This window comes from Cygnus atratus, chromosome 2, assembly GCF_013377495.2.
Source record: "Cygnus atratus isolate AKBS03 ecotype Queensland, Australia chromosome 2, CAtr_DNAZoo_HiC_assembly, whole genome shotgun sequence".
Taxonomy (NCBI): Eukaryota; Metazoa; Chordata; class Aves; order Anseriformes; family Anatidae; genus Cygnus; species Cygnus atratus.
This window is the reverse complement of record NC_066363.1, coordinates 44,683,597-44,707,896: the sequence shown is the minus strand read 5'-3', so window position 1 is coordinate 44,707,896 and position 24,300 is coordinate 44,683,597. Positions and strand designations below refer to the sequence as shown.

General features: G+C 43.0%; 1 protein-coding gene across 1 annotated transcript in view; it reads left to right on the top strand.

Annotated features, from left to right (window-relative positions):
• Positions 1-24,300, top strand: part of RPL14 (ribosomal protein L14) — a 70,361-nt gene that overhangs the window by 18,596 nt on the left and 27,465 nt on the right. The gene's annotated exons all lie outside the window — the stretch shown is intronic.

The window sequence follows — 24,300 nt, the reverse complement described above, 5'->3', positions numbered from 1 at the left end:
GTGAGCCAGCATTGGCATCATTTTCTAAACTGAAAATCTGGCGTAGGAATTGTAGTGATCCATGTAGCAATTTACACTTTTTAATCTCAAAATGATCTTCCAAAAAAAAAATTAAAAAAAAAAACAACACAACAAACCACCAGCCTTTCATAACACTTTTAAAGTTATTGAAACTTTTGAAATTCTGTACAAAAATGCTATTTTCCCAACACCTAGTTTCAACAACAATTTCTATGATTTTTTATTCAAGTAGCATATATATTTTGAATGAGGAGAAACTGTTTTTTCCTAAATCTTGCATGCTTTTTAATGCTATTCAAATCTAGGTGCGAGTGTTACAAACAAAGTCAGATGACTGACAAATGAGGAGGTTATCCCTGAGCTTATGGCTGGATTTATGCACAGTTAGCAAAATTACAGTCAAACATACAGAGGGAAAATCAATTTAAAACACTGCCACTTGCAATTCAAAGTATTTAATCGCTCAAGAATGCATTTTCAAATGAGGCCTATTGAGGTTTCCATTTTTTATAGTATGTAATGAATATTGAGCCTTCTGTAGAGTGAAGGATCAGTGGCAGGAGTAGATTTTTGTTGTGCATGGTATAAGTTGATCTTGCCTATTCCAGATAAAACATACTGCTAATTCTAATGCTATTGAAGTAAACCCCAGATTTATAGTGTTTAATTTTTAATTAATTGAATGAGTCAATCAATTTGCACTTCTGAAACCCATTTCTTCCCCAGCACAGCCCACGGCAGCTTGGAAACATCACGTTTAGCCTGTCAGCTATTCATAAGGGTGACGGATGGCAGAGCTGAACTGGAAGGGCCAACACTGAGGGTGTGGGACAATGCTTTTTCCCCATGTGAGTAACAGTAAGCTTTAGTTTTAAACTAGCTGGAAAATATAAACCTCATCTCCCAACAGAGTGTTGAAGACACCCCAAACGTTGAAACAAATTTAAGCTTTTAATAATTTTTATTAAAACTTTCTTTTTCTTAAAAGCTTTCTTAAAATTAATATTGATAGAGCACCCAAGTGTGCATTGTCTGCTCTGAGATCATCAACATCTAATGCAGAGCACTGAGCAGCTCATAGAAATTAGGCCTCCCTAGCATGCAAAACACTTTAAAGAGGGAATGTTAACTCTGAAGCCTACCATCACAACGACTAAGTTTTCCTGGCTGATCCAAGCATATAAATACAGTGCTCATGCTCACTAGGAATTAGCCTCTGAATTTTCTGTATCTTCTCACCACAGCACCAGGAGGTGGTGCAGTGTAGGTTGTGACTGGGTGCAACTCATCAGCAGTGTGGCTGCGCTGATGGCGAGGCAGCACAGGAGAAAAGGGAGCTAGGCCTGGAGGGAAAGCTTTGCAAGCCTATCATAGAATCATGAAGGTTGGAAAAGACCTCCAAGATCATCTGGTCCAACCATCGTTCTACCAATGTCACCCACTAAACCATGTCCCTAAGCACCAGGTCCAACCTTTCCAACAAAACCCCTAGAGATAGTGACTTCACCACCTCCCTGGGCAACCCGTTCCAATGCCTGACTGCTCTTTCTGAGAAGAAATGTCGCCTAACTTCCAACTTGAACCTCCTCTTACGCAACTTGAGGCCATTCCCTCTAGTCCTACCACTAGTTACCTGTGAGAAGAGGCCGACCCCCAGCTCCCCACAACTTTCTTTCAGGTAGTTGTAGAGAGCAATAAGGTCTCCCCTGGGCCTTCTCTTCTCCAGACTAAACAACCCCAGTTCCCTCAGCCGCTCCTCACAGGACTTGTGCTCCAGGCCCTTCACCAGCTTTGTAGCCCTTCTCTGGACACGCTCCAGAGCCTCGATGTCCTTCTTGTAGTGAGGGGCCCAAAGCTGAACACAGTACTCGAGGTGCGGCCTCATAACTGCACCTTTCCCACTGAGGTACATCCATGAGGTACATACAAGGCAGTGCATACATAGAATGCTTGGGCACTGCGGGCAGACCTTGGCTTGAAACCATGTTCCCAACTGACAAAAAATAACAAACACAAAAAATGGAGGTGGGTGGAAGGACTTTTCCTGTCAGAATTTGAGAGAAGCCTTCAGGGCTCTGATGGTTGTGCTACATTTTACACTTCTGCTGGTTCAAGATCTCACAGAGAGCAGGGTGTTAAAATAAACCCTGCTTTTTGAAGGTAAACCAGTGCCAGGGCTGTCAGAGCAGCTGATGCGAGCCCCGTGTTAACCTGTCAGAAGCCCCAAACAATTGGGAGCCATTGTTTCCCTTTGCTGCAGACAAAACCTGCGCACAGTAAGCAGTCAGCAGCATGCCTCGTATTTGGGAGGCTCCCAAGGGCTGGGTGCAGGGGAAAGCTCTGGATGCACGCTGCGGTTTGTGCATTGTCCCAGGGGGAGATCAGCAGGGTTATTTGTACAACGAAAATGTGTTTTTTCTCCCATCATGTTTTTATCCCTAGACACAGTTTATTCCTCAGCATTCTCATATCCTACATAGGATTTAGGGATCTGGAAACAAGGTTTTGTAGTGGGATGAGTTAAACCTGCCGAAGCATGTGGCAGTCATTCAGTGTGCCTCCCTCCCCGCCTCATGGTTGTCACTGCATGAGCTGTAATTAATACCCAAGAAAAAGAAAGAACTTGGAGAAATAATAAGGGCAACTGATGCAAATGAGCCACTTGTGCAGTCCTCCCCACGGCTTTTCTCTCCTTCTCCCCATGGAGCCCTGGCAGGATGTGCTCTGCAATTAGTATTTTGTGGAAGTGGTACCGAGACAGTTGCAGCTGATGGTAGCTTCTTGATGCAGTGTGCAAGGTCTGGGGGGGTCCGCAGAGATTTCGTGTTCATGCAAATGAATGCAAACAATTTTACAATGTGCTGTGGTGTTGCTGCACTTCTTTCCCTACAAAGCAGGGGCCATGAAATCCTGTGCAAACCTGGCCTCCCACCCTGCCCTCTCCGACAGAACAGCCACTGGCCCACAGCGTTCTGACCAGGGGAATACCCGTCATTCATTTTGCAGTTCTGTTTTCACATGTTTCTGCAAATAGCACGTGCAGTCATTTAGGAGAGATGAGCTGTTAAAGTGCCTGTGTCTGTGCATGTATCCACCTGCCTTGTTTTTTAGCTCGGGCCAGTGCCAAAGTGAGTTTGGGGCCCTTCCTGAGGCAGCCCAGAGCTCTCCCTGGCTGCTTTACCTTCAACGTAGTCCTGCGATGTCTCTGTGTGGTCTGTGCCATTTGGGGTGGAGGAAGGTGTACGGGGAAAGGAGAGCTGTGCGACTCCCCCCTCCTGATCATACATTGGGAAGAGGAGGATGTGAATCTCTGCCCTGGCTTTAGCGTGGACCTCCTGGGACCCAGGTTTGTGCAGACGGACCGTGATGAGCTTCTCGAGTCCCTTCTAACTCTTGTAGGGGCAAAACATATGGGATCTATTTAAAAATAAAAATGCTAACAATTTGACATGCATGAAATCTGGAGATGTGAAAAGGGGGAGGGAGCTTTTGCAAACAGATCCCAGTGGGCACAGTCATGGCATGCAGCTGGCTGTAGTCTGTTTGGCTCGTGAGTGCATCTGCTCCGCTCACAGTACTGCAGGCACTTGCAGGTGTGACTTCAGCAACCAGTTTGAAAATCTTGCCAAACATTACATCAGATTTCAAAGGAAAAATGCTGGGTTTTACTGTGCAGGTTGTACCTGGAGCCTAATTTTTATCCCTTGTATACAAGTGTACACTGGAAACTGCCTGAAGTTGAATTTCTGCTCATCTTTGGGCAAATAAATTCAAAATCTGGCTTTTCTCCTGTTACCGATTGTTTTACTTCTCTCATTGTAAAGCTGCTTTGAATGAAAACAGTTCTCTTGTGAGACAAAGCAAATGGTTACAGGAGATTTTGTCAAGATATTTTCCCTTCTTACTGAAGTCCTGTGGTTTTGCTGCATCAAGGAGGATTTTGTTAGCATGACATTTCTGTGGTGCTGGGCATCTCCCACCACAGATGTGGCTATCCCTTCAGAGGACCAGTTTGCATTGGTGTCCTTCTCCAGCTGAGACTTCTGTCTCACCAAACACCCAGAAGGTTGTCTCTGCAGCCTGTTGAGTACTAAATTTTTCTTTTCCATGAGTGAGATGACTGTTGAATGCAGAGTGGTGAATGAAAGGGCTCTGTTCTGCTGTCTTTAGGCAGCCCTGCTATTTAATGTCCATTTCATTTTTATTATAGTTACTATTTATTATTATTTACAGTGCAGTGTATGTTTGCTTTTTTCTCATCCTTTTACCTTCTGTAGGTTAGAAGCACTCTTGTGCTTTTTTTTCCCCACTGTTTTTAAACTTGATTCAGCACGACATAAACTAAACCAGAAAAATCCCTGTGTCAGAGAAAGAGGTTGAGCTCCAGCATTGCAGTGGCATGGCGATAGCAGTCTGAGTTCAGGCTGTGGCTTGCCATCGCTTTCCACAAATGTGTAAGCAGATCTCTGAACCAGCAGCTAGACCTGGTCCAGTTCAGTTGCATTTACCCTCTTTACCTCTTTCTTTACCTCTTTACTCTACCCTCACTTACCTCTTTCTTCCACTGCATCAGAGATGCAAGCCTTTGAGCAGGGCAGGAGAGCAAGCAAGCCTCCTGGAGGGAAGGGTGCTAACGCTCTGCTTCCTTCACCAGATGAGCTTTCCAGGATACATCAGAGATGCATCATGAAGTATCACATTTCTGATCCCTCAAGGGCCTCTTGGGTAAAAAAGGCACAGAAGCCATCCACAAGCTGCACCCACAAATCTCACTCTTCATTAAAATTGATTGTGGTGTTCACATAATGTCACCTTTTCTTCACTTTCTGCCTGTGCTGGCACATGCCCAACAGGTGGATTTCCCTCTCTGAGTGCAGTTTGGTGCCCAGGAATCTGAGCATGGCCCACAGGAAAGCCAACCGGCAAGAGTTTTGCTCTGGCAGTCACTGTAGAATCGCTTTGTCTGTGCTCTCATCATTTTATTCCAGAACAGCAGCTATGGAAAGCCAGTGTTTCATACAGCCCGAGTTTGTAGCCTGTTTTCCTGTGGAAGTGCAGCTCGTGCTATTCCATCATGTGCCAATGTCCATCCCAGTGACTTTTGGGCAATTCCTACCAAACCTACAGAGAGGTACCGATCAATCTCTTCAACACCATGTTTCAATGAGTTTTAGGAAAGGGGACAGCTAGGCAAAAAATAGGTTTCAAACAGGGAAAGGCACCAGTTTGAGGACACTCTTAGACAGCAAAGGAGAGAGACCATGGCCCAGCTGCAGAAAAACTTCCAGTAGGAGTTTATGTTTATCAGAGCTAAGGGGACAACCCCTCAGTCTGTGTTCTCTAATGAGCCATAAAAAAATCACTCACCTGCAAGATGTGAATCCAAAACCAGGCTGTCTTATGTTCAGTGCTTTGCGTGGGCTTGTTTTCCTATTCGTCTATTAGACAGAGCCCTTCTGCACCAAAAATTTTGCTTGCCAGACACGTCAGTGACGTGAGGAGCACCCTTGGCAGAAATTCAGCCTCCAAGCACACCCATTATTCACAGGGTTTGCAGAGTGCAGGGACTTACAGAAGTCATGTCCTGCCGAGGCAGTCTGATAAACAGGCAGAAGGAGAATAACATTTTCTTCCAAGAAACATGTGGCCCTAAGCATCTCTGGGGATACACATTTGGTAGCTGATTGGAAACAAGCTTATTTTATCTCTACCCTCATAGGAAGACCTGATAATGATGATTATTTTTTCTAAGCAGTTGGAAAAAAAAATAATATATGCCTTCAGCAAGATAGAACAGGTCCTCATTCCTCCCTTCCCACTTGCAGAAGCATAACAATGTAGTTACTATATACATATAGTGTATATATCACAAATACATATATATGAGTGTATAACTCATCCGTTTGTGATGAGTGCTAGGGGGATCTGACCACCAGATGCCACTCGTGCTCCACAGGGAATACAGGGCAGCTGTGAGGCTAAGCGTAGTTTGTAGGAAAAAGACAGAACAGCCAGACATCGCTCGTTTTGTCCATATCTGGATTGAACTGAACAGAGATTTTGCAGCTGCTGCAAGCACAGTAGTTACCCTTCAGTTTTGGCCATGGTATTCAAGCCTAAGGTTTCTGCTCCGTAACCCATCTGGTTTGGCTCATCTGCACACAGTTTTGTGTATATGAAAGTGATTGTCCCGGGGAATGGGGTCCTCAGCTCATTTGTGAGTGAAACCAGCACCTTCTGGAGCCATAGCCACCACCAGGCTCTCTGGGGCCCTGAGTACGCTTTGGTTTTCACAGAGAAAAGCATGATTTCCTCCCCACTTGTCACCACAAGAGCTGCGCTGAAGGCTGGCTGCCCTTACTGGTGGCCTCAGAGGAAGACTCATGACAGGGTGCCATAAACACCCTCATTTTTCAGGGGGAAAGGGGTAGAAAGGCACAATTTGCACCTCTGCCCTTGTTTTTCCAGTCTTGGCTGATGCTTGGGTGCAGTGGTGTTTGAGAAGCAAAGGACTTCTGGACCTGGTAGGTTCAGAGGTTTTTGAGGCACCGTGTGGACTTCCGATGTGACCCTACATCACATCAATAAAGTCCATTTTTCCTCTGATTCTGCTGGCCCTTGCTGCCCTTCCTTTAACCGTAGATGACTCAGTAGACTTGGTTTTTAAGACAGACTGCAACATCTTGCTTGAGGTGTCTGATCAGACCTCTTTCCATTTGAGTTCCCCATAGACTTAACAAGCCTGATATTGCCAGCGTCTACTTCAGCTGGGGGCCCTTTTGTTTCATCCTCCATGCTATTTACTTTTTCTTTTCTCAGATCATGAATAAAGTTGTTAAATGTTGTATTCCAAACCCCAGAGCCACTGATATTTCACAAACAATTCTATTATGTGATTATGTTATGGTCCCTTACTGGGTTTTCTCAGGGACACCAATCACCATGGAACAGCAGGGCTCAGCTTCCTGCAACCCTCTTAAATCAATCCCATGGTATCGCAGAAGCCTTATTTTAATGTCTTCCGTTGTAATTGTTTAATTGTTTGCTTGAAGAGGTCTTCCTGATGTCTTTAGTACCAATCAGGTTTTTCAACAGATTACCATTTTAAAACACAAGAGCTTAAAAAAAAAAAAAAAACCACCTGTGAATCCAGGTATCTTCGAAAAATGATGGACTGAAAAATGTGTTGAAAAATGTCAGCCTCACATTGATGCTGTCTTGCTCTTTGGGGATCTTCAAGTGGTCAGTGAGGTACCTCACTCAGACAGGCTTGCCCTGTTTTTTGGGGGGTGAGGAATGCAACATCCTTACTTGCATGCAGGGTGGTTTCCCCCACAGAGACTTTTGCAAGGATGTTTTCGTGTCCCTCTTCTGATGTGCTCCTGAAGAAAAGCAGATCAGTGGTCTCCAGAACCAAGCTGAATCTGCTGTCTCTCTTACATGCACCTCCTGCTGAGCCTGTGCTCCTATTAGGACAGAGTGATATGTATTTTAAGCTCAAAAGGGTATTTCTTAGGAAAAAAAGAAGCAGTTTCAACAAGTCCAAGTCACTGGCGTTGGGCTCTGCTTCACAACTGACGTGAGGGATGCATGCCAGTGCAAGGGAGAAGCAAGTAAGTTGTGGCCTTGCAAACAATGTCCAACTGCAGCTCTTTGTAGGAGGATGAAAAGTTGCTGCCATTGCTACAATAGCTGTCTGTGGAGGGTTTGGAAGCAGCTGTTATTTGCACATCTGTGCCAATGATAAGGACTCTATCCTGGCTCCGGCAATTTTGCTTAGCTGGAGTGTTTCATTCCTCAGCGACCACTTTTGATTTGTACCTAGAGTGTCAAAATCCTTCCACAGGCCAGTCTGCTGGCATGTTTCAGTACCTGCAGATTTGTCTGTTCCTGCAGATGGCCCTACCTGGTTTGCAGAACAAGTTCTTCCTGCAGCGATAAGCACATCGGGGAGTTTAAAAGGTAAAGCTGTTGTTAGAATAATTGCAATGGCTGATCAAAATTTGCATCTTACTTTCCCCATTTCCCTCCTTTGTTGACAAAAGTGTGCTAGTGCAAATGAGAAAGAAAATATGTCCAGCTTGCCTCCTTCAGAAGGCTCCTTGCCCATTTGTGAATCTGGAACCAGATGGTTTTCCACAGCACCTGCCTTGGATCTCCTGCTTCTGGCCTCATCTTCTACCTGTGCTCCATGCGCGAGCAAGTTGGGTGAGCCAAGCTTGGCAGGTGCCATCCGTGTGGTGCAAGAAGGGCAGTAATGGAAATAACCGCTCATGCCCCTGTCTCAGAGCTAGGGAAAATGCAGTATGCCTTCACTGGAAAGACATAGGCGGGGTGCACTTTATAGCTCTGATTGCATTAAGCAAGCTGAGTTTTCAGAAGTACCTTTTCTGTCCAGGCAAAAATCCAGCTTGGATCACATCCTAGAGAAAAAATTGTGACTGTAACTCCAGAAGGAACCAATGGGCGCTTTCTGAAAAACAACAGCAACAACAAAGACCCAAACCAAAAAACAAAACAAAACAAAAAACCCAACCAAACACACACACTCACACAAAACAACAATGACAACAAACCCCAATGCATGTAGGTGACTAGCTGCACGTCCAACGTTGCCTTGGTCTGCCTGCTTGAATGTCTTTCCTAAAGCAGAGCTTCTCCTCACTCTGTTCTGAATGAACTACAATCATTATCCTTTGCTCTCTTGAGGGTTGCACCTGTTCCTAGAGCTAATTTAAATGAGCTGTCCCTACTAATTAAGGTATCCTAATTCGTGGAAAAATACTGAGCCTCTATCAGGCACTCCCTGGCTGGAATACAGACTAAGATACCGGAGCCGAGCAGGAGAGCTGTTTTTTCTCTTATGCTTTAAATAGCTTGCTAATGTGAAAATGTGGTTATAACCAAACTCTCCTGAGGATGAAGTTAGAGCCCAAATCTGGCTGTTTCTCCACTTCCACTCAAACTCCCATGACACACGAAGTGGTGTTATCCAAGGAAAGGCTGGAGGGACATCTGGCTCCCAGCAGAAGGGGGTCTGAGCAGCAGTGGCTGCGAACATCGGAGCCCCTAGGAGATCTCTCTGACCACCACGAGCAAAAAGAGAAGTGTCTGAAAAGCACTCACCAGCCTGATGACTATGAGGAAACATAATTTTTAGAGGGCACATCTACATAAGCAAACTACTTTCCAGTTTAATTAGCTTGGAATTTAATCACTCTCGCAGTCAAGGAAAAGGACTGGAGTCTGTTCCTAAATTAAGCAGTACAAAATTTTCAGTGCTTGTCCTGGCACACCGCGTAGGTGAGTCTATGTACCTTTCCTCTCTCAAACAAGTGGCCCTACCAGCCTTTCAGTTTCCCATTCCACCAGGGAATGTGGTGATCCAATGCATCGTTTAAAACAAGCAGTATTGAACAAGAGGGTTTGTGAAGCCCCTAAGTCATAGTTTGTGCAATACTTTCCCCAGCACTCAGTTCTTCTGCTGCCACAGATTAAATGCTCGTGACTGATCAGGACAGGAGAACCTTACTTTTGTTCCTGTGGTGTTTGCAGGACAGTGCCCCAGAGGACAAGAAATGTTCCCCTTGTGAACACTTCGCTGTGCAAACACTCTTCAAGATTAATAATATTTTGACAATTAAATCAACAAAACTGATAATTTCTTCCATTCTTCCTGAAGCCACCATGAGCTTCTTCGTGCCTTAAGCAGAGCAGATCCCTCTCTTCTAGTTTGCCTTCATTTTTCTGTCCTGTCCTAGCTTTTGCTAGGACTGGAAAATTATCTGATAGCCAGCTGGTGCCCCACTAGTCCTCAGGTATGTTTGGAGAATGAGGAATTTTCGGAATGGGTGAACGCTGTGTGTTTTGCAATATTAGGAACAAGGTCCTAGAAGATAGGAGTACAACTGCACTACGGTTTCCTAGGTCCAGCTACCCCTATATATTGCTTTGTGAGAGGCATAGGCTGAATGAAGTCAAGGGACATAATTAAGTTAGGATGCAAATATGCAAAGTATAATGGGGGTAGCAGCTGTGAATTAAACAAACAAGCAAAACAGAACAAAACAAAACAAAACAAAATAATCAACTGGTGGGGGATGTTTATGTAAAGATCAGAAAACTATATGTAGAAGCAGAGTAGACCTTAGCAAAATGTTAAGAAAAATGAGCACAGTGAAAAAAGAAATCAAGTTGAGGATGATTTAATCCAAGAGAGCTGGGTGTGATATGATGCTGGCTGGTTTGGGTACTGGCCATTATTCGAGGTGTCTTGACATATGCTTCTTATCATTTGTCCTTTTCGAGGGAATAGACATAAAGGAGGAAGGAGGCCCTCAGATAACACCACCACAATGCATGGACTGTACATGTCATTTACTCTTACACCCTATATTATAGGGTCAAGCATTTGCCTTGGGAGGACTCCCCGGCAGGGGATGATAAGAGACTTTCCTCCAAATCCCAGTAAATATGGGATTGCTAGCAGCAGGCCAAGGGATTTTGTGGGTAGATATGAATGTGTTTTGCTGTAACTGCAAGACATTGCTCAAGAATCAGGAAAACATCAGGAGGCTTTTGCCTAAACTCTGCTGTGGCTCAGCGCTGGTTCTGCAATGGTGTGGCTTGGCCATTTGTGATAAGAGCCTAATGAAACCAAGTGAAAGTTTAACACACTGAGTAGTCATTGTAACTAACTTGTGAGCCAGTAAGGAAAGAATGAACGACCACAAAAACCCAAAGTGTTTGAGAGCACAGAAAAATAATTATTAGTGGACACAAAACTGAACAGGAACAGATGGCCCTCCCCAGCCCCCACCAAATCAAGTAGACACGTATCATAGCAATATATCTAGCTACATGAAGAATATATATATAAATATATTTATATGTATGTATGCCTATATACGTATGAGATGTACATGAGCTATTCTCTCACGATTGTTCCAAGATCAGAGGTTGCCTGAAGGTCAAAGGGAATGTGGAGAATTAAAGGCAACAAAGCAGTGAACTCCATCAGATCTTCCACCCCAAACTGTGCAGCACTGGCACACACACACAGAAGTGTTGAGAGTTGTCTTGTATCAAGACCAAGTCAAAGAGGCCCCACCAAAGAGACCCTGTCAATCTGGGCAAAGGAGAGAGGATGGAGCACCTCCTAATCAGATTATGATGATAAAACCAGAATTTTAAACATAAGGCCAATCCATTCTCCTTAAGTCCTTGGAACAGGTAATCTTCTCTGGATGAACTATCAGGAGCTCCTTTGACTATGCTGGATTATTTAAAACCTGTTCAATTTTGCAGAAAATTCCCTGGAATTAATATTTTAAGTGCTCCTGCGGTGAGCACAACAAAATTCAGCAGAGGTCATTTCTGCCTTGTTTGATATTGATTTCTGCCCGATGAAGAAGCATTTTAACTGAGTTACAAAGTGTTCTTCCCTAAGATGCTTAAAATAGGACCGGGGAACCATTACGATATAAACTAATCAGCTGGACATCAAATTCAGAGATGATCCTGAAATTGCTTAAACATTGATTCTTTGTTATCTTTTCCTGTGGAGCCACATTGCTCTCAATTCTCTTATCATTGAACTGGTGCCAGAAGAAGGAAATTTCAGAGAGCATCAGCAATATAGGAAACTAGGGTGCTTTATTTATTTTATTTTATTTTATTTTTTCTTACAGAAGACTTTGGTCTTCTCAGGATTTTAACAGTAAGTGTATGTGGTCAGAGAAATTGTAGCTTTTGTACATTTTTACTGCTTCTTGGTGGAACGATGTTATTACTCATGATTACAAAGGTGGTCAGGTGGGAGAAAATTGGTGTTGCAAGTACAGCATGATAATCCTCTCAATATTGTAAAAAAAAAAAAAAAAAAGACATCAAATTAAAAGACCTCAGACTGTTGACTTACCCCCTGAAAGTCCCATTGAAACTGTCATTGTAAAAGAGGGCAAAACTGGGCTTTCTTCTCTCTTTTAAGTTCATCCCTATCTGTTTTGTGCATTTAAGAGCCTAGGATGAAAGAAGTAATCTACAGCATGTGCAGTGTGGGCTTTAGCCAAACCCGGTAGAAATCAATTGGAAAATGTCTTTCCTGGGAGCTGGACTAAGCTTGGTAACAATCAGAAGCTGCCAAAGCTCAAGGAGTTGTTTCTGCACTAATGCAGTATTGTGTCCCATCGCAGCCCCAGTTCTGATTTATATCTCTTTTTTCTTCCTGGAAGGGGTAGGTTTCTTTTATATTTGTAAGTGCCATTGGCATGAGGGAAGCAGAGGAGGCTCCCAAGAGCTTGTGGGAAAATGCTTTGTGAAGCTTTTTGTATCTACATATGGTCAGGTGCTAGGAGGAGGTCACAGCACTGATACGAGTGCACAAGCACAATTCTGCACAGTTGGGATGCTGCAAAAATAAACACACACAAAGAAGGATGAGCCACCAAACCTTGTTCTTTGCTGGAGCTAAATGTTGCTGCTGTGTGGAGCAGGGAGCTCCCCTGAGATCCAGGGAGCATGGTGCCAGGTGGAACATTGACGATGCAAGGGAAAATTGCCTTTTTCTTGGTCAAACATGGGATTTTGCAAATTTAATTTGTGATAATCCACTTTGGGGCAGATCCTGTGCTGGTCTACAGTGGCTGAGGGCTCTGTTACTTAATACCAGTCGGGAGTTTTGCCTACAAGTCTGATACAGATTTTGTTTCCAGGGGGAATTGTTAGATCTGCAGTAGCTAATGGCTGCAATTCTCTATTGAGCCCTCTCATTGCACAGGGATTTACTTATTTTTGTTCCTTCTTTCTGTCTTCCAATTTCGTTTGCTAACTTTTCCTCTTTGCCTTCTGTGGCTGCCTTTGTGCTGCTCTTCCAGCAGATTAAAACAACAACAACAACAAAAAACACATGTAAGGAGAACTAGACTGGGGAATAAAACATGGGATTCTTCTCCTTTCCCATCTTCTGAAAGTAAATGGGAAATGCAGAGAGGTGCACATGGAGCAGGACGGGTCATACCCTCCCTTAAAATTCTGCCCTAAAAGTGAATGTTGTTTTCCCTGCATTTCTCAGTGCATCTGAGAGCATGTTTTGCCAGGAGAATCAGAGGCCACCAGTGGTTCAGTGCAAGACATGAAAAGTCATAAAATCGTAAAATCACAGAATCGTTAAGGTTGGAAATCCTTCATATTGGGAGCGTATCAAGGACATGTATTTTTCAAATTGACCCTGACGCCTTGGCCTAAACAGTGTTCCAAAGTGCCCACAGAAAGTCCTTGGAAAGAGGCAAAATCTCCATGTTTCTTAGCTTGGCTTGCCCTGCCATCTGTGTTTGCCTTGAGTACCTTACACTTTTTTCCACCCCCATTTCAATCCTTAGCCCGGATTGTCACAATGTAGGCCGTGTTGTGGATAGCTTGGCTGTGTTTTAAGCACAGGAAGAGATGGGGTTATCATTTTAAGTTGCTTCCGCTGCTTTCCAAAGACTATGAAATAACTGCTCTACAGGGAAAAGGGTGCTCACAGGCACAGCTCTGTCCTGGCTGCACGTAGTCTTCTGCTGAAGATCTAGACATAAGGACTAATGCACTTACAAAAGGCCTCTGGGAATACATGCTTGCAAGGCAAGTATTTGTTAAGAGACAAAATCTTACTCATTTATTTAAAAATAGGTGGGTCTAGGCAGGGAAGTGCCCTCTGGAAGTCCTCCAGGCAGGGCTCCTGGCAGCCTCACAGAAAAGTCAGCCACAGATAACGGAGGGCAAAATACCAAGCAGTGACTCTTAGCCCCTGTTTGTCTTGGGGACAGAAGTGCCTTATGTGGGGTCCCAGAGGAGCATCCTGTTCCTCTCGGGATGAGTGCCTTGTCCTTCTTCCCTGGAAGTGGGTGTCAGGGTCTTCTTTGGAAACTGGCAGAGGAAAATCAGCCTTTAAAGCTCAGCCGATGGCGCAGACATTTTATCCTTTTTTGCCAATAATAAGCTCTTTTAAAAGATTTCAAAAAAATTTCGTTCCTTCTTCTCTAGGGGTTCACATGCACACTTTCCATTTCACACAAAAGTGTTGGGACCAACAGGCTATAAACTACTGTGAGGGGTGGGCCAGGGGGTATTTTCAGTCCCTCCTGTTGAACCGCTCCAATTTCTGCAAGCTCACTGTTGTCTTTGTGGAGTGATTTAATGTCATCCAGTGCTGAAATAAGATGAAATTGAATGTTTTGGAATGAAAATTTTGATCAAAAAAATCCATTCCTGTGCCAAATTTTCATCTTCTAGCAGCAGATTGATTTTTAAAAACACTTCTAGGTGGTGAGGTTTTTAAAAGTCTCTGCAGTGAGCAGATTTCTGGTCAATAACTAAAATTTCACATTATGGAGAGTCCCAGTGTGTTATTTATGTCACGAGTGGTGTGAAGAATACATGAGGCTTTTATTTTATGTCTCATTTTCAGCCTTAGAAGGAGAGAATGATTCTTGAAGGAATTTTAACTATCACTAAATAAAAATAATAGGAATTCATTGCATGAACTGTTGCGTCAGTTGAAATCGTTAGCTTCAATGTATGGAAAAATTCTGCAAAGAATGAGTATTCTAATTTTGTCTGAGAAGTTTAATTTTGTAAAATGTATGACTGTGCAATTCAATTAAAGCCAGTGGAGTTGAGCTAATAGAGAATTTGACCTCAAAAGAATAAATCTCTCTCCTGTTCTTCTAGCAGAGTTTCAATAGATCAGTCTGTTAGTGGGGCTGTCAGTTCCTAGAAGTCAATTGCATTTGGAAAAGAGTGAAGGAATAATTGCAAATGCCTGTACCCAAAGTTCTTTTAAATATACTTTTCTTTCGTGCCTGGCTTTTCTATTTCTTTGTGGGGTAAATGTATAGAGTATCTGAACTATCAGGAAAGAGTATCTGAAATATCAGGAAAAGGTTCTGCACCCAGAAGGTGGTCGGGCACTGGGACAGGCTCCCCAGGGTAGTGGTCAAGGCACCGAGCCTGATGCAGTTCAAGAAGTGTTTGGACAACGCTCTCAGACACGGGGTCTGATTTTGGGGTGGTCCTTTGGGGACCCAGGAGTTGGACTTGATGATCCTGGTGGCTCCCTGCCAACTCGGATATTCTATGACTCTATAAATCTATGAATTAGGCAAAATTTCCCTTCTGACTTATTGCAGTTTGGGATGTCTCCAAGGCAAAGGGATGAGATGTGTATTACTTAGAGGAAGAGGGAAAATAGGCAAAATAACTGAGTGCAAACATTTTGCTGTGTATTTTCTGTAGTGTTTACATTAGAAATAGCAGGTTCCTAATGAAAGCCACTTCTCCTATTACCACGTTTCCTTGCCCTTGGCAGCAGCACAGAGGTCAGGCATTCACACACAGCTATTCTTTGGTGACCTCTCTGATGTGCTGAGCACAAACACAGTGTTCTTTGCCCTGGGCATGCTGTACTTGTATTCCCACTTGTTTCTTCAATAAACCTACTTATTGTGTCAGCTATAGAAAACTGCCACTGGCCTCACTTCTGCACACTGCCTCTCTGGCTCAATATATCTCACCGAGCAGCCTGGCAGTTCAGGAGACATATCTGAGTGCTCCCTTAATTTCCCTCTATACCTTTGGCAATTAGTGGCAAGAGAGTGGACAGCCCTTGAGGGCAGACACAGAAGCAGAATGTATAATGTATGTTAATTTTTGACCCTTTCCAGGTTACAGCAGCAAGCCCCTGTTCGAAAGACCCCAGAATGGAATCGTTCTGGTTTTGTTTCAATTTTGGACTTTCCTTACATTATTTTCTTGTATTTAGGATGAGGCAGCACTAACAGTTACTTCTCCTGCTGGATTTTTCCTGTATGCATAAATGGATGCAATTTCCCCATAGGGTCAGGTTGTTCAAAGAGTTTATGCAGTCCTACAAATTTATATAAACTAACACAAAAGTGAACATTATGGCTCTCAGAGTATATAGGCAGATCTTTAACTCTCATTAGGCCTTAAATTATGGCTCTGAAAGCCCCTAATTCATATGTTTTTCTTACATGTTTGATTCTCCAAACACCTTGCAAAGCTATATCTTTTTTGTGCATATTAAAGGTCTGCTAGAAATATGTGGGAGCAGACAGAGGGACCTGCATGAGGTGGTCACAGATCTGGGTCACAGATCAGGTCACAGGCAAATGTGGACAGCCAGACTCCTAAAAAGATGTTAGGTTTCAAATTCAAGCCTGGGTCAGAAAGCTCTGCAAGGTCGGCACATCATACACGTAAATAAGCTGATAATGAGACAGACAGCTTAGTAGTGATGAAATTCAAGTTGTGCAGGGAGCCAGCAAAACCCCTCTGTACTCCATCACTCTCCCACTAAGCATTTCTTTTGACTGCCACATACACACCATGGAAAGACATTTCAGCCGCAGCAAAGACCGTATTATATGCACTGAGATTTTGTCTGTGATGCCATCAGAGTCCAAGACAGTTTCCTTCAGATATTCCACACGATGAGGGTTTAATGTTTAATATCAAGTTTACTTATTTGATCCAAGTGGCCTTACACGGGACTTTGATTTAGCAACGTACAGAAAGCACACAACAAGCATGGTATAGCAGTTGTAATATACAGGGGAATCACAGTACAAACATGATTCCCAGAGCTCTGTAGGCTCCACTGTCACGATGTTTGGAGTCCCCAGTTGCCCAGCCTGTGCTGTGCTGTGCTGCACATATAGCCTGGACTTCGGGGCCATGTTATTGCTGCACAAATCCCTTGACCGCAGGAGAAGTGTTCCCAGCTCCTTTCAGGGGAGGAACCTGCAGGCAGCTCCCTCCTGGCCATTAGGCTACCTGCATGGCTGTGCTTTCATCGAGGTGGGCAGCAGGAAGCTCTCCCATGAATATCCTTTCTGTTTGGCAGCGGAAACGATGAATGATGTTTTCATATAAGAAAATCCTACAGAAGCTCAAATGACCAAAGTGGGGGAATCTCTCCTCTATGGAAAGTGTCTGCCGAGCATGCTGCACATGGATCAGAGGCTTGTTCAATGCTACGCCAGCTGCGGCTCCCAGCAGCTAAAGGGATGCAAGATTATCTATACCATTCTCTCCTTTAGTGTTAGCTCTAATCAATCACATTGTAAATGATGCCTCTTAGAGTCTAAGTACCTTTTTTACTGTTATCGTAATGGACCCACACCTCAGGGTGCAAAATAATCATCCTCTAGGATGAAAGGCTAGATGCCTGCACATTATAATTGCTATCATTACCATTATTACTGCCTTAGGCTTTTTCACTCCTATTTGGGCTTACATATGTAGACTTTGGAATTTGAAACACTAACATCAGAGCATTTCATGATCTCATTTCTCATCATTATTCTAAAACAATCTAATCCTAAGCAGTAGGTGAGCATAAGTACACTCTAAAGCAACTACAGTTGTAACACTGGAGAAATACACCTCATTTTATAAAAGAATTAAGCACTGTCTCATGAAATTAAAAAGGACATATTGTTTGGACAAGATTTCTCTATGCGAGTCTGGACCTTACTGAGAGAGCCAAGCCGATTAAACCAGACCACTTCTAGCATCCAGGCTGCTGTTGAACTTTAAAGAAACAGGCAGACACCTTGTGGATTTGCCTGCTGCACATGCACATGCTCAAAAAGTGATCAAATACATGCAGGGACAGAGAGATCCATCGGGCACTATTAGATCAGATATGACATCTGGCTCAAAAAGTCTCTAAGGCCTGAGATGGCAGCAACTGAGAAGGTATTTCTGAGGAATTAGCAGAGTGTGGTAGCTCAGTCCCGATAGCCTTCTCATAAACATCTGCTCCTATTGATGCTTAGGGACAAGATGCATTGACCTTCTGCCTCATCCAGTACATCTGTTAGTTCTTCTGCATTAGTATTGGGGAAGCGGGGTTGAATTACTGAAGTGAAGAAAGAGAAGCAAACTGGAAAAGACAGCATTAAAGTATGCAGGTTCCTGAAATACAGTTTATTAATGTTGCTCAGCAGATAGAAGTCAAAATGAAAATGCCTGTCTGGCAGCCTCTACAACTTAAAATTTTGCAGATACAGGTTTAGGTAAAAAGCTTTATATATACAGAACAATATGAAGCTAATTTGTTCTTGGCAAATAAAATAGCTTGCAAACCGTAGACTGGTGATGTGTTTTTATGTGGGTGATGACTGTACTGATGTGAAGTGACCCCAAGGAGGTCAACCTTTGTGCTCATGGACGAGTCAGTTGGGCCAAATGCATATGCAGCTTCATGGAGCCCCGTTTCAGGTTTTTGGTGGTTAACGTCCTTTGTCACAGTCCTGTCCTGTACCCTGGGCAAACGGGGGCTCCGCTGTTGTTGGCACCATGCCTCCTCCACTTCAGAGATAATCCCTCCCTCAGGAACTCACAGGACAGACCGTGGCTGGAGGGAAAGAGGAAGAAATGCCTTGTCCATTGTCGCAGACTGGCTGACTGGAGTAGAGATCCAGTGCATCGAATCCCCTTCCATTATCCAGTGCTACCAAAGTTTGTAGACTGCTAACCATGACCCCCATGAACCAGTGACTCTTAGGACCTTTAGCTTTTGGTCACTAGGTACTGAACAGTCATCCAAAGACTGCCACACATGCTTTTTTACGGAGGTTTTTTGTCCTGAACTGATTTAAAGGAATCTGCCACAACTGGAAACACTGTGGATAGAGGCCTTCTATGCATGAGTTGTTAGAGGAGCAATACCGTTTCCCCAGAACAGCAGGACCAGTGCTGAAGAGGACTGAGCGAGGAGTGAAGCAGGAGAGTTCAGGAGGAGCAGAATGGCTGTCACGCTGGATTTGGCTCTGGAGGAGGAAAGGAAGGACAGGATACCATTAGGCCTGACTTGGGGAGACAGGAAGAAATGAATACCTAGCCAGACTGACACCAATTTTTGAAATATTCATATGAAATCTGCACCCTTCATATTTCGTGCTCATACTGGTGATATGGCCAAGCAAGTAACTGCAGTATTTCTGTCTGAAAGAGATGGCACTCTTGGGCATGGCTGGTGCATGTATTATCTGCCTTTAATGTGCCTGGCTTTACTGTGCACGTACAATGAATTCTGTGGCTGACATAGGCCTATTGCTGACTGACATAATAGATCCAAGCTGCAGGCAGTATCTCTGTCATTTAGATCTTATATTGTCTTTGTCACTCGTACTTACACCCAGGGCTGACTTAAGGCACAAGTCTACCCGACATAAACCAGAGGCACTGCCTTGAGTGGGGTCATAAATCCATCAGCCAGTGCTCAAATGGTGTGTGTGATACGGGTTTATGCAGGTCATCAACATTCAGGGCACCAAAACAGAGACAGGCCCAAAGTATGAGCCTGTGGATATATGAAAAAATAAACATACGATTTCACAAAATGCCAAACAAACCCATGTTGACTCAGACGCTGTTATCACAGCAGCTGCTGTGTGTTAAAAAAAAGCAACCTATCCATGACATAGTCCCTTTAATGGTGTAGGAGATACACCATGATCTCACCCCAGCCCTGTCACTGCTTGTTTTCAAAAGGGCATATACGTACAGCCAGTGTTTGAAAGCTGGTAGCTTGCTGCTGCTTCATTTAGCATCTGTCCATGCCCTGCATATGATGAAACATGCATGCAACTGGAAGAGCAAGAAAAGGAAAAAAAAAAGCAAAAAAAAAAAAAGCTGAACAAAGAAAATCCACAGATATACCAAAACTGAATGCATTTTTCACATCAGGTATATTAATAAGCTCCACTGTCATAAACTGGAGAGATGATAGCATGCTTGTGACTGCAAAGGTTAATGAAGATAATGAAACATACTGAAGATTGGAGGCACATCCTGATCAACATGAATCTCATGCCCTCTACCCATGCCAGCTTTGTAATCCAGTGAGTAAAATGTTCTCTCCCCACTACTGGATAAGAAAAGGTTTTTCAATCTGACAGAATCAAAACTGCGGTTTTAGTAAGTCCCTGTATTTATTCAGTTGGTGAACAAACAAGCTATTAGTGCAGGCTGTTTTCAAGCAGGAACTACATCATGGTGAATCTGCAAATTACAAATGGTTGTTATAATTAATCACTATTGCAGGGATCATTCCACTCTTCCGTATGCTGGTTGTTTTCTCCCACAGGCTTTTTGTTCTGTACAACTAACTTTAATGACTGTAATTGCATTTCTGAGCCTATGGGCGATCCCGAACACTTGCAGTTTAATGTTAGTGTACAGAAAGCAGCAAAAAGAACTTGTTCTATTGACTCAGAGTTAGTGAAGCAATGCAACAGTGAATAACAATACTGGCAAGTGGACTTGGAAAGAATTATAATAGAATTTTTTTCATCCACAGATCTTGTATTCAAGGAGATAACCTGACTGTGGAATTGCATTGGAAAAGTTTTTATCTAGGAATTTTAGAATGACTCAGACGATTTGATCCATTCCTGGAAGAACACAAAAAGGTGATAGAAATGCTGCTACAATGACTTCTTCGTACTTTTTTGAAAACATGGGGGGGGGGTGAATCTACTCTCCTGAACTAGCATTTTGTCTGCAATTACTTCTGAACCAAGAAAAATGCAATATTACTGATTTAGAGTTGTCAGTGTCACAGAAATATTCCATGTCAATCTTTTTTTTTTTTTTTTACAAAACAATTTTTAAAGGATTAAGTCCCACTGAGTAGTTTCTGGAATGTATTCACTGGAGATGGTGGATCTGAGTACAACAGTGAATTTCTTGTAAGAGTATTGTATTTCTTTATCAGATTTCTGTGGCCAATTGTATGACGATGGCAATGTAATATATATGTCAAGTCATAACGTGCTTGCAGGCATGGCTAAAAAAAAAACAATGTACAAGTTTCCTGCAAAGCTCTGTGATCTTGGCTTGCAGCTTGAGAGAACAGAGCAAGAAGGATGGGAGCACTGTTACTCCTGGAGAGCTCCTCTCCTTCCAGCAGTGTAGTGAGACTGTCCAGCACCCTCTCCTGCAGCAGCAGCAGCTAGTTTGGCTTTTTAAAACTAGGGCATAGGCAAAATAGACAAAAGGCTGTGTATTTCTGCTGTTCCAGCAATCCGCTGCCCTAATTATGTGATTATTTTGCTGCTGCCTCCAACTTGTCCTGGCTCATAAGCATGTGATCAAGGCTGTCCCTGAGGGTTTTTAAGTGATTAAAGCAGCTCTTGATTCTTTGGACAAGAAATGCAAGGTATAAAGCTTTAAGTCTCAGGAAGGGAAATAAATAGATTAAAAAGTATTTGGTTTAAATTCTTATCTGTTTTAAGATCTCACAAGAAGATGATGTGGACCAGAAAACTTTTAGCACAGTCATGTGTATGAGACAACGTTCAGAAACTGCATCTGAGACGCACTGTTAGCTTTAGAGCTGTGATAAAGGAATAGAAACATAAACCAACAAGTAGTTGTCTAAGGAATCCTGAAGGAGCTATCAGTGGAACTCTGAAACAGAAAATGCAATGTACATTTCCAGACATTCTTCAAAACAAAGAGGGACAAACAGAATTTTTCATGCTGTAGCTGTGAATTTGCGCTTTTTTTTTGTTGTTGTTGTTGTTGTTTGGTCAGTCGGTTGGTTTTTGTCCATATTGATAGAAAACCGTAGATGCTTTTAAAGCTGATGAAAAATGAGTTTTGTAACTGTATACTAAAAGCAAAAAAGCTGCATCCTTGAACTCTGAGGAGAATCACATCTGACATTCTTCAACATGTAGATTCCAGATGTGGTTTGTGACTTCCTTGCTTGAAACCCTACAATCCTCACCCCACAAATTAGCAAGCTAACAAGGCATACTGCTATATGTAGAATGTTCATATCAGGCAATCGGAGAAAGTGCTTTTTGACTTGGAAAAAAAGGTTAAGCATGTAATTGCCTCAGAAACTTCCTTTAATTTTCTGTAGCTGAGTCACTGACCAGACCCCTGCTGCCCATCATGGTCCCAGATCCATAATTTGGCTCTGCAGTTCTCACAGTTGATCTTGAGACAGAGAGGTGAATGTGAACAAAGCAGGTCTTTGGGCGCAGTGGCCTAGTCAATGAAGGGTCTTTACAACACTGGTGAAAAGTCTCCGGGAAGACTGACAGAAGTGATGAACTTGAGCTAAAGGACATCACACACTTCCACTGATATCAACACAAAGCATGAAAAAGGTAGTGAAAACTTAGGATGAATGGGAGAACCCCTCTGTTTATTGGACCTTGCAAAGTACGCACAGAAACTGGGGGTGGACGTTGTTCCTATGAACCAATGAGGTACCAGGCAAGAAAACAAACTCATCTTATTGCAACCACCAGTATCTTCATAACGTCCATTATTACATTAACATTTCTCTCCATTTCACCCTATCTCTCTTTCATCAGAGGATATTTTGAGGCCTCTTAATATTGCACCATTGAATGCTGTATGAGTGTTGGAACAGATGCAATTCTGTGGTCTCTTGAGATGTGTAGTCATCCATTCCCTCTGCTGCTGTGACCGTACAGGGAAATGAAGCAGTGTCTGCTGTGTATCCTGTGTAGATGTGATATGATAAATGTATTGCAAAAACGTGTCTGTAATGAACACTTTATTCATGTCCACAATATTTTAGTTTCTAGAGATTTGCTATTGATCATAGCAACTAGTATTCATCTGTGACTCTGACAATATCAGTCACTGTATTTTAAATCCACATATTTGTGCTCAATGGTACCAAAAGCAATAAACTTTTCCTTGGGGCTGTCAGCAATCCAGCTCATTTGCCATTTTTAAATGGACACCTGAGATGGATTCTGTCCAAGCAAAGCAAATCAATACAGTCAGTTACACTAAATGCATTAAAACAAGGATACTTGAAGGGGAAAAAAAAAAGTTGTTGCAGCAAAGGAAATGATGGAGAGATGTGCACACTACAGGCATGGTGAAGGCTGGGAAAATGGCAGCGAGTTTAATGTGTGCCTTGGTAGTGAAGAAGAGATGGAGAATCAGATGAAGGGAGCTATAAAAAGAAGGATAGGGCTGAGGAAGGAACTGAAGAAAAGCCAAAGAGGTAGGCTTAGGAAAGAAAAACAAGACAAAGTAGGGGATCTAAGATGGGCCCTGAGTTGAATAAGAGGAACTGATGAAGAAACCACTTACCTACCATGCCACAGATGCTGGGCTGGCCTGGAGGGGAATCTTGCTTTTAGACCATTTGATTTAGGACCACTGTTCTGGACTTTAAAGCAGCTGGGGGATTTTACAGCCCATATCACTTACACTGCTATCATGGCTTTAGCACAGCAATAAATGTCACAAGCAGCTTGTGCAACAGCCCAGCTCTTGCAAACAGTGAAGAAAGAAAAAGAATCTCTCATACCTATTTTTACAGAAGTTGGTGAATGCTTTGGAAGGTCAGGTTTTACTTTCTTTGTGAGCATTACACTGTGGTCACTGGTGGAAGTAGGCTGTAGAAATAGCTGAAGTGATGGTGGATGCCAGTGCTTTATTTTTTACTTCAAAGTGTTTACGTTTGATGTTAGCAAAAAGAGTATGCTTTACCATGGGGTTGTAAGCAATCCAGCTCCTCTGACATTTAAAATGGACATTTGAGACAGATTCTGCCCCAGCAGAGCAGACTAATGCAGTCCGTTGGACTAAATGCATTAAAACAAATATACTTGGATGGAAGAAGAAAAAGATGCCTCAGAAAGGGAAACGATACAGAAGAAAGGAAGTACATGCAGCAGCCAGGGAATCAGGATGGATGGGAGGCTTTGTCTTTAACCAGAAATAGCCAAACTGATCCATGAAGATCATCATTAATCCAACTTTAATAACGTGTTGTCATCAAAAGAAATGACCTCTGCTCCTAATCGCAGAGCACAGTAGAGCAGAGGTCCTGAAATGGGTAGGCTATGTAAGGAACCTTATAGGTGAGTCACTAGGCTGCAGCTGGTTCCTTGTTCTTCCTTCTTTATTCATAGATCAGAGATACTGTAATTCATCGAGATCATTACGAGAAAAGAAATCGAAGAAGTGCATTTTTATTTTTTTTTACATTATGTGAATCCGAATCCAAGAAGAATAGGCAAATGATGACAAAGTGGTTAAGGTATCTCGCTCTGATTCCAGAGCTTGTGTCTCTGGCAAACCCATCCTGTAGGCTGTCGTGCAATCCCTGTCTGGAGCTGATCACACAGGTCGGACAAGTGATGGGAGCCTCATCTTTGTGACACTGCTTTTACACATGCACCTGAGTACGTGCTAACCCTGCTG